Here is a 10,787-nt window from a genome sequence, read left to right as displayed (position 1 = left end):
ACTTAGCATTTAGAGTCGCCGGCCAATTCTGCGGGCTCCGTCAGTGCTGCGAAAATGTCCCAATAATTGGGCAGCCCGAAAGAATGAATTGCGAAGGTAAGACCGCTTTCGTTGTTTTTTTAGAGTGCCAATGCAAGAAAAAAAAATATCACAGCATATCCACGGGGTGAATGATGATGAGTGGGGCGAAGCTCCGGGGGATCATTCGGGTAAACCACAGCTACGGACGAGAGATAGAGAGAGCGCGCGTCGGGAACGAGAGAGAAAGAGAGTGCTATCGACCACCTTACGCGGTACGCAGAAACTTCAGCCCTGTCATCTGTCACAGCAACAGACGTGGCTAGTTTTATCCTTCAGCACCTGATATAACGGCATGGAGCACCTCGAGAATTACTCAGCGACCGCGGTCGCGTTTTCGTAGTTTTCGCAGTGTTCTTGGATTTTCGTGATGGTTAAGGCTGCAGGTGCGTTTCGCGTTTGGCCGTTGCGCAGCAGGATGCGCCTCGTCGGTTCTCGCGAAGTGTTGACGCCGCGCATGGGGCCTTTACTCCGAGACGCTCGCTATCAGTTCCGCGACTGCTGCTGCGCAAAATCAGTTTGGAGCTTCGTCGGCTTTATGGCCACACGTGAGCTTAGCTCTCCCTCTTTTCATCCTATACCCCCTTCCGCCAGAGAAGGGTAGCGAGCCGGACATGCATCTGGTTAACCTCCCTGCCTTTCCTTTCTTCTATTTTCTCTCTCTCTCTCTCTCTCCTACAAGTTAGCGTGCATGCTAACTTTAAAGTTAAAAATAAATTATGGGGTTCTTGCTTGCCAAAACCACGACCTGAATACATCCTCCCACGTCCCGAAGCCCGCTTAGGGGCATGATTTCTTGTTAAGCCGGTTCTTATTACCGACTAGTATAATATGAACGCGAAAACACAGTTTCTCATTTGATTACTTAGATGCCGGAGGCAGCATCTACATGTAATTGGAGAAAGTAACCGTCTCGTTACGACTACTGTCATGAAAATCGTTTTTATTGACCGAAAGACGCATATGAATATCTAAAATCGCGTGGGACGTTGGCTTATCGATGCCGCACCCTGTATTTTTTTTTTTTTCAGCTCACAATACTCGAGAGGTACTTGATGGTTGCCATTTGTCGTCTGTGATGACACAACGGCCTAGACCGAATTGGTAGGAAATTTGGCAAAAGCTTACATCAGTAATGTGCTTAAACCCCTTTCTGAAAGTTTCACAGGCTTAAGATTTTAAATCAGAGTTGGATATTTTAGTTCATTGCAGCTGAGCTAATCTTGAAAAAGAGTAAATGCAACGTGCCCAATTGGGTACTGTGAGACCGAAGAGGATATATATGAGACAGGCTGTATATATAGTGGGGGACGCCGTATTCATTCCGATTATCTGGGGCTCTTTTACGCGTTCTTAAATATAAGTACAAGAGTGTTTTTTGCATTCTACCTATATCAGAATGTGACTATCGCTGGTGTAATTGAACCCGCGGCATCAAGTTCAACATCACAACACCATGCAGCCACAAACTCAATAAGAGTTCGCGTTAGTTGAAGGCTGATCGTTCTCGGACCCAACTCCACTTCGAGCACGTGGCTGGCAGTTCAGGCGATGCACAGGATCTACAAGCAATTGATGGCACAAAGAGTTTATGGGTTAACTCCCCGAAATGGTTCGGAACGTATGAGTGCACGGTTTAATGGCTGGGGTGAAAAAAGACAGACGCAGAGCATCTCTCCTGTCAAGTCTTTCTTCACCCCTGCCGTTAAACCGCTCATACTTTTACGAAATTTCATAGTATTACAAAACAACACTACCGACACAGGACACAGAAAATAGAAAGGGACCGACACGGTGCCGACTTAGAACGGTGTTCTCTTTTCAACTTACAACTCTTTTCTGTGTCCTGGGTCGGTAGCGCTGTTTTTAAATATTATGGAAAACCACCAGCTCACCGAATCTGTCGTTCTTCTTCAGTTTACGAAACGTTGCACCAACTGGCCCAGCAGAGTACAACCCGAAACGGCTTGCCTAACCAGAACCGCGGCCTCACTTCCTCGAAAAATGCTGTGGTTTGGTAGGTTTTGTGCCGTGTGCAGGATATAGTGATGATAATGTCATCGTTAAAAGGAAAACTAGTGTCATCTACCAAGTAAAATTATTTGCGCCCTTAAAAGTTATTAAGGATGCAAAGAAGTCTCTATTTCACACCCTTACACCCTCCTTGGTTGTAAGGGTGGGCGCTATAGACTCATTTACACCCTTATTCACTTTGAAAGGTGTACATTATCTTACAGTGTAATAGTGGCTTGTGGATATTAAAGGGACACTAAAGAGAAACCGGAAGTTGAGCTTAAATGGTAGATTATCTTTTCACGATCACAGCCATACCATTCTTACTGCAAACAGATGTTTAATAAGCGAGAAAATAGCGAAAAACTGAAGAATAGGTGCTGACGCCCCTTCGAAATTCCCGCACTACGTGATGTGACGTCGGAGATTACAAACGCAGGCTGGTCGCGATTGGTCGAGAGCGATTTATCGCTGTTAATAAAATGCAAAATGAAATACACCTTAAACGTACATAAACAGCATTTGCCAACTTTTTAAACCGTTTCAAGCGAGGAAGTACAAGTTTAGCACAAAATTAAATAAATAAGAAAAAATGGCATGGTGATACATGCGGCCGTGATAGTTTCGTAGTTTCGTTTTTGGTCAATGCATCGTCGCGCGCGCCTGTTCCGCTCTACGGTGTTTGGTTGCGTGTTGCGTGGCTCGAAAAACGTTGACTTCGCGGGAAACAGCCAGAAAATACCTCGTGTGTGTAGTGTTGAGGGCTGTATAAATGGCCCAAGGCGCTTGATCAGGGGCAGCGGCAGTGTTGACTCGATTGTGTCCTTTCATGTGGCGTCGCTCGGAGAGCCCCGGCTCCCCGGCGTTCGCAATGGCTCAGTGCTCTGCCGATGATAAAACGGCAAAAGAGCCAGAGAAACCGATGGTGTGCTCTCTGCATTTCTCGCCCTCGGATTATGTGTATAATCTTGCCCTCGGAAAGTATCTTCGCGTGCCCCAGAGGCCAGTCCTTTGTCGAGCAGCTGTTCTCTCAATGCGGCCTTCATCAAACCTCCTACCGGTGCCCCTGCAGCAGCAAACTGGCGGCTCGGTGAGTGCTGAATGTCATTAAATAAAGCCACGAAATAACCATACCGTGTACGTGCACAACTTTCTACGCTTGTTCTGTCGGGAACATCGTCGCCTGGCGGAGAGGACGCTTCGCCTCCCGTCGACGAAAACGAAGCTCTGCATTCCGCCGGCGCGGCCGGCGGCTCACCGCCATCGCACGCGGAAACACCTACCGCTCGAGCACAGAGGATCATTTCGCGCTCCGTTTCACTGAATATCGCTGAAATGCAGTCCTGCTTTCCTGGCGAGCTCTTCGTTGCAAGGTTCAGCGGCAGCTACGGTATCCATCGCGGCGAACGCAAACGCAGCGACCATGCATGCAGCCATGATGCATCCAGCCCAGCACCTCGGCCGTTTACGCAAGCGGTGACGTATCATGGCGCATTCTGATTCGCTGAGAGCAATGCAATCTGTGACGACACTGCTTCAGCGCCAAATCTAGGGTGAGAGAAATTGAGGAAGAGATATTTGGTCTTTGTTTACGAATTTCTGCGCTAATAACTAATATTTTTGCACCCAACAAAAAACGGCATGCATTCCTGAAGGTCCCTCTTTTATTCCAGCTGAACTTCCTGTTTCTCTTTAGTGTCCCTTTAACCAGGACGAAGTTGTGCGCGTGAAGCTCATAGTAGCCTTTTTTTCCCCAGAATTTTATGCTTCAAAGTTGGGTTGCGGAATTGGACGAGGACGGGCCTTACATGAGTAAATATGGTATATGTACTACATATTTCAGCATTTCATCTGAGTCATTAGCGCAACAGCTATAGTCACCGGCTTATGAAATTTGCGATCAAGTATTAACTCAAGCATACAAAGTCATCAGGAACTGTGATTTTCGAGCGCAGCTCTCCTGCAGCTCGCGTCGGCGTCCCTCGTAACCGATCGAACGAGCACAGCGAAGGATGGAAGAGGGAACGCGGACTGCCGTGGGAGATGAAAGACGGCGATAGCGAAGAGAGCGTGACGAGAAAAGCGGAGGAGGAGGGTAAGGTGAAAGCGTGACAAGAAGAGCGTAGTGCCGCGCAAGACGGGCTCGTTGGTGACGATGGCTACGACATGGCGCCAGAGTAGCGCGCGTCGTCTGTTCACCGATCCTGCCACCTATAGCATATATGGAAACCAAGCACTGCATGAGCGGAGGTCTGTCTGCGGCGGCTGCTGTGAATCGCGCTCTCGCATCACCCACGCGCTGCCTTTCGCGATCTCCCGACTAGCGAGGCAGTCGCGCCGCATTTCGCTCCGTTTGCAACGTGCCGCACGACACAGATTGTCCGCGCCAGGCGATATATCGCGAAACGAAAACAAGTATAGAGATGCACTCAGATTTTGCATTAGGAAGTATCGTAATTGTTCGTGAATTTGTTTGCCACGCAGCTAGCATATACACGGTGTTTCACAGTATGTGCTCAGTCACTGAGAATTCGAAAGCTGCGATAAGTAACAAATTTCCTGAGAATTGCTTGTTTATTGCGAAAGAATGGATATTATCATACCGGAAGGTAGTATTGAGAAAAGTACTTGTGAAAATTAGTAATTGCCTCTTTGTTCGAAAGAGGAAGACGATTAAGTCTACAACATGACCTGAGTCCCGTTGTGTGAGGAGTTTATAACCATTTAGAGGGATGAAAAAAAAATGCATGCTGCTAATTTCTGCATTGTAATAAAGTCATGCCAAATTCACCAAAAAACTGACACTGAACTGCCGGAGACAGCAAGTGCAGCGCCATAAGCAAACGCCTGTATGTGACTCGACGGGTAATTCCTCACCATCTGCAAAGCATAAGACGAGCTTGTCTGAACAAGACGCAAGCTTTGTTCGCACGGTGGCGGGGCGCAAACAACCACACCACTCATTCATCGTTTTAGTTAAACGCGTGATAACTGCGCTTGCTGCCAGTTCAGTTTTCACTTTTGGGCCTAGAATTGTCCAGCATTTATTCTATTCCTGAACTTATTGCTTAATTCGCATTCAGTCCAAAACCTTCTAGTTTGAAGGCGGTATAACTTCAATTCATTCAATTGCCGGACACGTCAAGATCAATACGGGGTCGTTTTATTCAAATTTGCTCTCTTTTGTGGCTTTGTAGACTTTCAACGATCGATGACAACGTTGTAAATGGTGATAGGTTCCACAAGACTATAACTACGACTAAAATAAGTAACTCTTAACCAGTGTCGGTAAGTAGGAGAACTCTTAATGAGAATTACCTCAATTTTTTCTGCCCTACGTTTTATTGTCATATACATGTATATATGCTTGTTTTATTCACACACGACGATTACCAGGTAGTAATTATAACGTAGTGATAGCAGGTCTTAAAAAAACTTAAACTCTGGGGTTTTGCGTACCAAGAAACCACGGTATATGATTATAAGGCATATGCGTGCTCTTTAATCTAAATATTTGAGTGTTTTTTGCATTTCACGCCCATCGAAATCCAGTCAGCACACCGGGATCCAACACGTAACTGTCATATGTAAGAGGCCGCCTGCGGCGCGAAAAAGAAGAGCACGTGAAGCACGGTGGTCGGAACGGCACGAGCTCTCGAGGCGCGTGAGCCGAGGCGTAATCGAGGGATGAACGGCGCTGTTGGTGGATTATCGACGTGGCTCCGGGCCACGGAAGGTCGCATTGCCAGCTCCGCTCTGGCGACGGGAGACTTGGGGGTCTGGCTGAGTCCGTGACGTTGGCCGTCCAAGGTGTGGCCGTCGACCTCGGCAAGTTCGAGCGAGGCTGCTGGACTGGCTGCAGCCTCTCACGGCAGGACCGGGCACCCCAGACAGGATCCCTCTTCTGCGGCAGACCGGCACGTTCGATTCTCCACGGGACGCCACGTCGGCATTCATGAAGAAGTTGCGACGCATCCCGACGCTAGGCCTATCCAGGTGGGCCTAAGCAACGCCGAGCGCCGTCACTGAAGAATTACTGACGAGCTCATCACCGACGAAGTACCGACGAGCTGACCACTGATAAAAGAGACGACGCGACGACGGCAAGGCGACTACAGCATCAACGAGAGCACCAACCGCTGGGGAAAAAGAGCCGACAAGCCGGAACACACATTCAACGACGGGTGCAGCAAGGTTACAGTGTACTAGAAGTTCTAGTGCACTGTAGCAAGGTGACTCTTTGTAGCGTTTCAGGCGTGCGTCTCGGCGATAAGACAGGGCTGCCTGACTTTGAATGATTAGCCGTCACAGACGAGTGTAGGCGCAGATTAGAATTTGTTTAGTGCATGAAGCTTCAAGTTGTTCTTGTATTTGTTCAATATGTTTTAGTGTGCTTGATTTTTCTTTTTTAGTTTGAGTCTCGAGTTTGCGTGCTATAAAAAAATCTGTTTGCTGTGTCGCCATCCGTCTTCCTTCTCCATCTCTTTCACCACCCGCACGCCCCCGAGATCGGTGACAAAAAACATCACAATTGGCGAGCCTGTGCCAGGATCCGTTCCGGATTATATCTTAGCCCAGTCACCGATACTCGGAAGTAGCGAAGATGGAGTGGGAACGTTTGGCGGCGGTAGCAAAGGATTTAAACCTCTCAAAGGACGAGACAATGACATTTTTCGAGTACACTCGACAAGAGAAAGAGAAGGAGCACGAACGCGAGCGCCAGAAGCACGAACGAGTACGCGAACAGCAGAAAAGCGAAAAAGAAATTTTAGAGCTAAAGATAAGACTAGCGGAGATGGGCACGGGTTCTCGCGACGGCACGACTTCACCCGGATCGGCGTCATCTGACTCAGCTTCTTCCAGACCAAAGCAGGTTTGCCCTAGAAAATTAATGGCTCCTTTTGACGAGCGAAGAGACGACTTGGATGCGTATTTGCATCGGTTTGAGAGAATAGCGGTCGGGCAAGGCTGGGAGAAGAGCGAGTGGGCTAACGCCTTAAGCCTATGTTTAGTGGGTGAAGCTTTGAGTGTATATGGGCGTATGTCAGCTGAAGAATCACTAGACTACGACAAGGTGAAGAAGACTTTATTACAGAGATTTAGGTTGACGGCAGAAGGGTTTCGGGAGAAATTTCGGTCGTGTAAGCCTGAAGACTCTGAGACAGGCAAACAGTTCGCGTGTCGACTAACTAATTACTTTGAGAGGTGGATAGAGTTGTCAGAGACTGACAACACATATGAAGCAGTTCGTGACAAAGTCGTCGGTGAACAATTTCTGGCCAGGTGTGGTAACAGTTTAGCAATATTTCTCAAAGAAAGTTACAAACGGTAAAGCAGATGGCCTAACAAGCAGAACAGTTCGTAGAGGCACAAGGATTGAAGAATTTGGGAAAGAGTGATAAAGATACACACGCAGCAGCGTTAGAAGAGGTGAGGAATCAAGGACGAATGAACAGATCAAGGGGACCGCAGAGGTGTTTCCTATGTAACCGGTTGGGCGATGTAGCGATGAACTGTCGAGTGAGAAGTAATTGTCACGAAGCACCGGTAGTTTGTCAGTTGTGCCAAAGGAAAGGTCACAGAGCAGACGAATGCAGGACTAGTTCAATGGATAAGACTACATGCATTATGAGCGCAAGAGAAGATGGACAGAGAGAGCAGAACATGCCTGTAGTGGAAGGCGAGGGAGAAGGGCACAAGGTTACAGTGTTGAGAGACACAGGAGCAAATACAATTCTAGTGAGGAAAAGTTTAGTGTCACATGAAAGCATGACCGGATACTTTAAACCAGTAATCTTGGTAGACAAGTCCGTCAAGTATCTGCCAGAGGCACAGGTACAAATATCAACACCCTTTTATACAGGACTAGTCACAGCTAGATGTGTAGACGATCCCCTCTATGATTTCATTGTGGGAAATGTACCGGGAGTGAGGAAGGCAGATGACCCCGATCTAAGTTGGAAGAGGACCGAGAAGGACGTGGAAGAGAAGGAACGCTCAGAAGCGCAAAAGGAGGAGATGCAAGAGACAGACGTAGCAGCTGCAGTACAAACATGAGCAAGTAGTAAGGGCACCAAACCTTTGCCAGCATTGCAGGTTACGGCCGTGAAGGGGTTAAATATAACTGTAGCAGAATTTAGAGAATTGCAGAACAAGGACGACTCGATAAGAAAGTGTGAACAGAAGATACGGGAACGGGTGCAAAGGAAAAAGAGTCGGACAGTAGCGGAGTTTATAAAGAAGAATAATCTATTGTACCGGAAATGTATATTCAGTTCAGGTAGGGAAGTATTACAGTTGATGGTCCCACAGGAGCTGAGGAATAAAGTGCTGAGGTTAGGGCATGATAGTGGAATGGCAGGTCACCAGGGAATAAAAGACACGTCAGAAAGAATAACAGAAGAGTTCGTTTGGATCGGAGTGTGCAGAGCGACGTGAAACGATATGTAAAATCATGTGACGTATGCCAAAAGACGATGGCTAAAGGGAAAAACGAGAAGACTGGTGTTTGTTTGGTGATTGCCGATGACAAGGACATAGGGTTGATGATAGAGCCAACCAAGTGTGAGATAGGCTACAAGACTAGAGAATTTGTGGGGCACAAATTGGGAACGGGACGAGTCGAGCCCAAGGAGGATACACGAGATAAGATACAAGCAGTGGACAGGCCCCAGGCAGAGAAACAAGGTCGAGGAAGGATTTTCAGACCTACCCGAGCGAATAGAAGTTGGGCGGAGCGGGATGCAGTGTTTAACAGAGGAGCCCGCGTATATAAAGCAAAGCAGACGTATAACAGATGTAATGAGAGGGAGTCTCACATTTCGCATAGAAGACATTAAGGGACGACAGAACGTGGGGGCAGATTACATGAGTAGGGCGATGGACTGACCAAGTAGTGACAACATAACGCGGACAAAACGAGTGTACATATGGGAAGTGGTGCGAACAATGAACTCGTGAGTGTTGTGAACAGGGCAAATTGTGAAATGTGCGCGACAGTGCACTGAAGTGTGGTGATAAATGGTAAGCGACGATGAAGCACAGAGGAGCACCCAAGTCACAAGAGTCAAGTTCACCACCAAGAAAGACGACGGACAGAAGGCAGCTTTTTGAGAAAAAACTTTTAAAAGGGGACCCATGTCATATGTAAGAGGCCGCCTGCGGCGCGAAAAAGAAGAGCACATGAAGCACGGTGTTCGGAACGGCACGAGCTCTCGAGGCGCGTGAGACGAGGCGTAATCGAGGGATGAACGGCGCTGTCGGTGGATTATCGACGTGGCTCCGGGCCAGGAAGATCGCATCACCAGCTACGCTCTGGCGACGGGAGACTTGGGGGTCTGGCTGAGTCCGTGACGTTGGCCGTCCAAGGTGTGGCCGTCGACCTCGGCAAGTTAGAGCGAGGCTCCTGGACTGGCTGCAGCCTCTCACGGCAGGACCGGGCACTCCAGAGAGTATCCCCCTTCTACGGCAGACTGGCACGTTCGATTCTCCACGGGACGCCACGTCGGCACGCATGAAGTTGCGACGCATCCCGACGCTAGGCCTATCCAGGTGGGCCTAAGCAACGCCGAGCGCCGTCACTGAAGAATGACTGACGAGCTCATCACCAACGAAGTACCGACGAGCTGACCACTGATAAAAGAGACGACGCGACGACGGCAAGGCGACTACAGCATCAACGAGAGCACCAACCGCTGGGGAAAAAGAGCCGACAAGCCGGAACACACGTTCAACGACGGGTGCAGCAAGGTGACTCTTTGTAGCGTTTCAGGCGTGCGTCTCGGCGATAAGACAGGGTTGCCTGACTTTGAAGGATTAGCCGCCACAGACGAGTGTAGGCGCAGATTAGAATTTGTTTAGTGCATGAAGCTTCAAGTTGTTCTTGTATTTGTTCAATGTGTTTTAGTGTGCTTGATTTTTCTTTTTATTGCGATAGCAATTATATGGACACTTCAACCGGATTTCTGCCGTCGGCGTCGCCGTCGCCGTCAGGTTCCCTATAGATAAAATCTTCGCCGCGTGCCGCATGCCCGAGCGGAAGCGTGCGGGGACGCGCGCTATCACGGAGAGCGAACGCACTCAATCTCCCACGCGCAAGCAAGGATGCGGGAAGCCAGCGCCGGAGGGAGCGGGGGGGGGGGGGGGGGGGGCGCACTTCCACTCTGCCAACAACTGCGCTCGTCGCTCGCTCGCACCGTCACTTATCTTCACATGGCTCTGACCTTTATGCGCCGTGCATTCGCCGCTCAGTTTCCGTTGAAGCTATAGACGATTTGCAGCAGCCGTTTTGTGCAACTGAAAGCAGATGGCGCCACTGGAGCGCCGCGCGTGTTGGACATCTCTGGCCTTGGGCGCGCAAACGAAACTACCATTGCCTAGTCGCGAAAGCGTAGCCAACGGCGTTTAACAATCCCAGTTTGTCAAACGTCGAACAATTTTCTGCCCCATGTGGAGATTAAGAGGCAAAACTTGTGCTGTGGTCGGATGCAAAAACTGTGATGGCGACATTAAGCTGTGGAACACGTCGGTGTGTGAAATACACGCGCCACAGCTGCATCAAGACTGCCCGTACCCGAGGCCGTTTTCCATGCACCGATTTCCTCAAGGAGAGAAAAACAAGCTCACCCGACAATGCTGGATAGCGAACCTACAGAGAAAGAACTTCAATTAAGGCACATCGGCAAGTGGCAGATCAT

This window comes from Dermacentor silvarum, chromosome 9 (assembly GCF_013339745.2).
Source record: "Dermacentor silvarum isolate Dsil-2018 chromosome 9, BIME_Dsil_1.4, whole genome shotgun sequence".
Lineage (NCBI taxonomy): Eukaryota > Metazoa > Arthropoda > Arachnida > Ixodida > Ixodidae > Dermacentor > Dermacentor silvarum.
Note: the sequence above shows the minus strand (reverse complement) of the source record.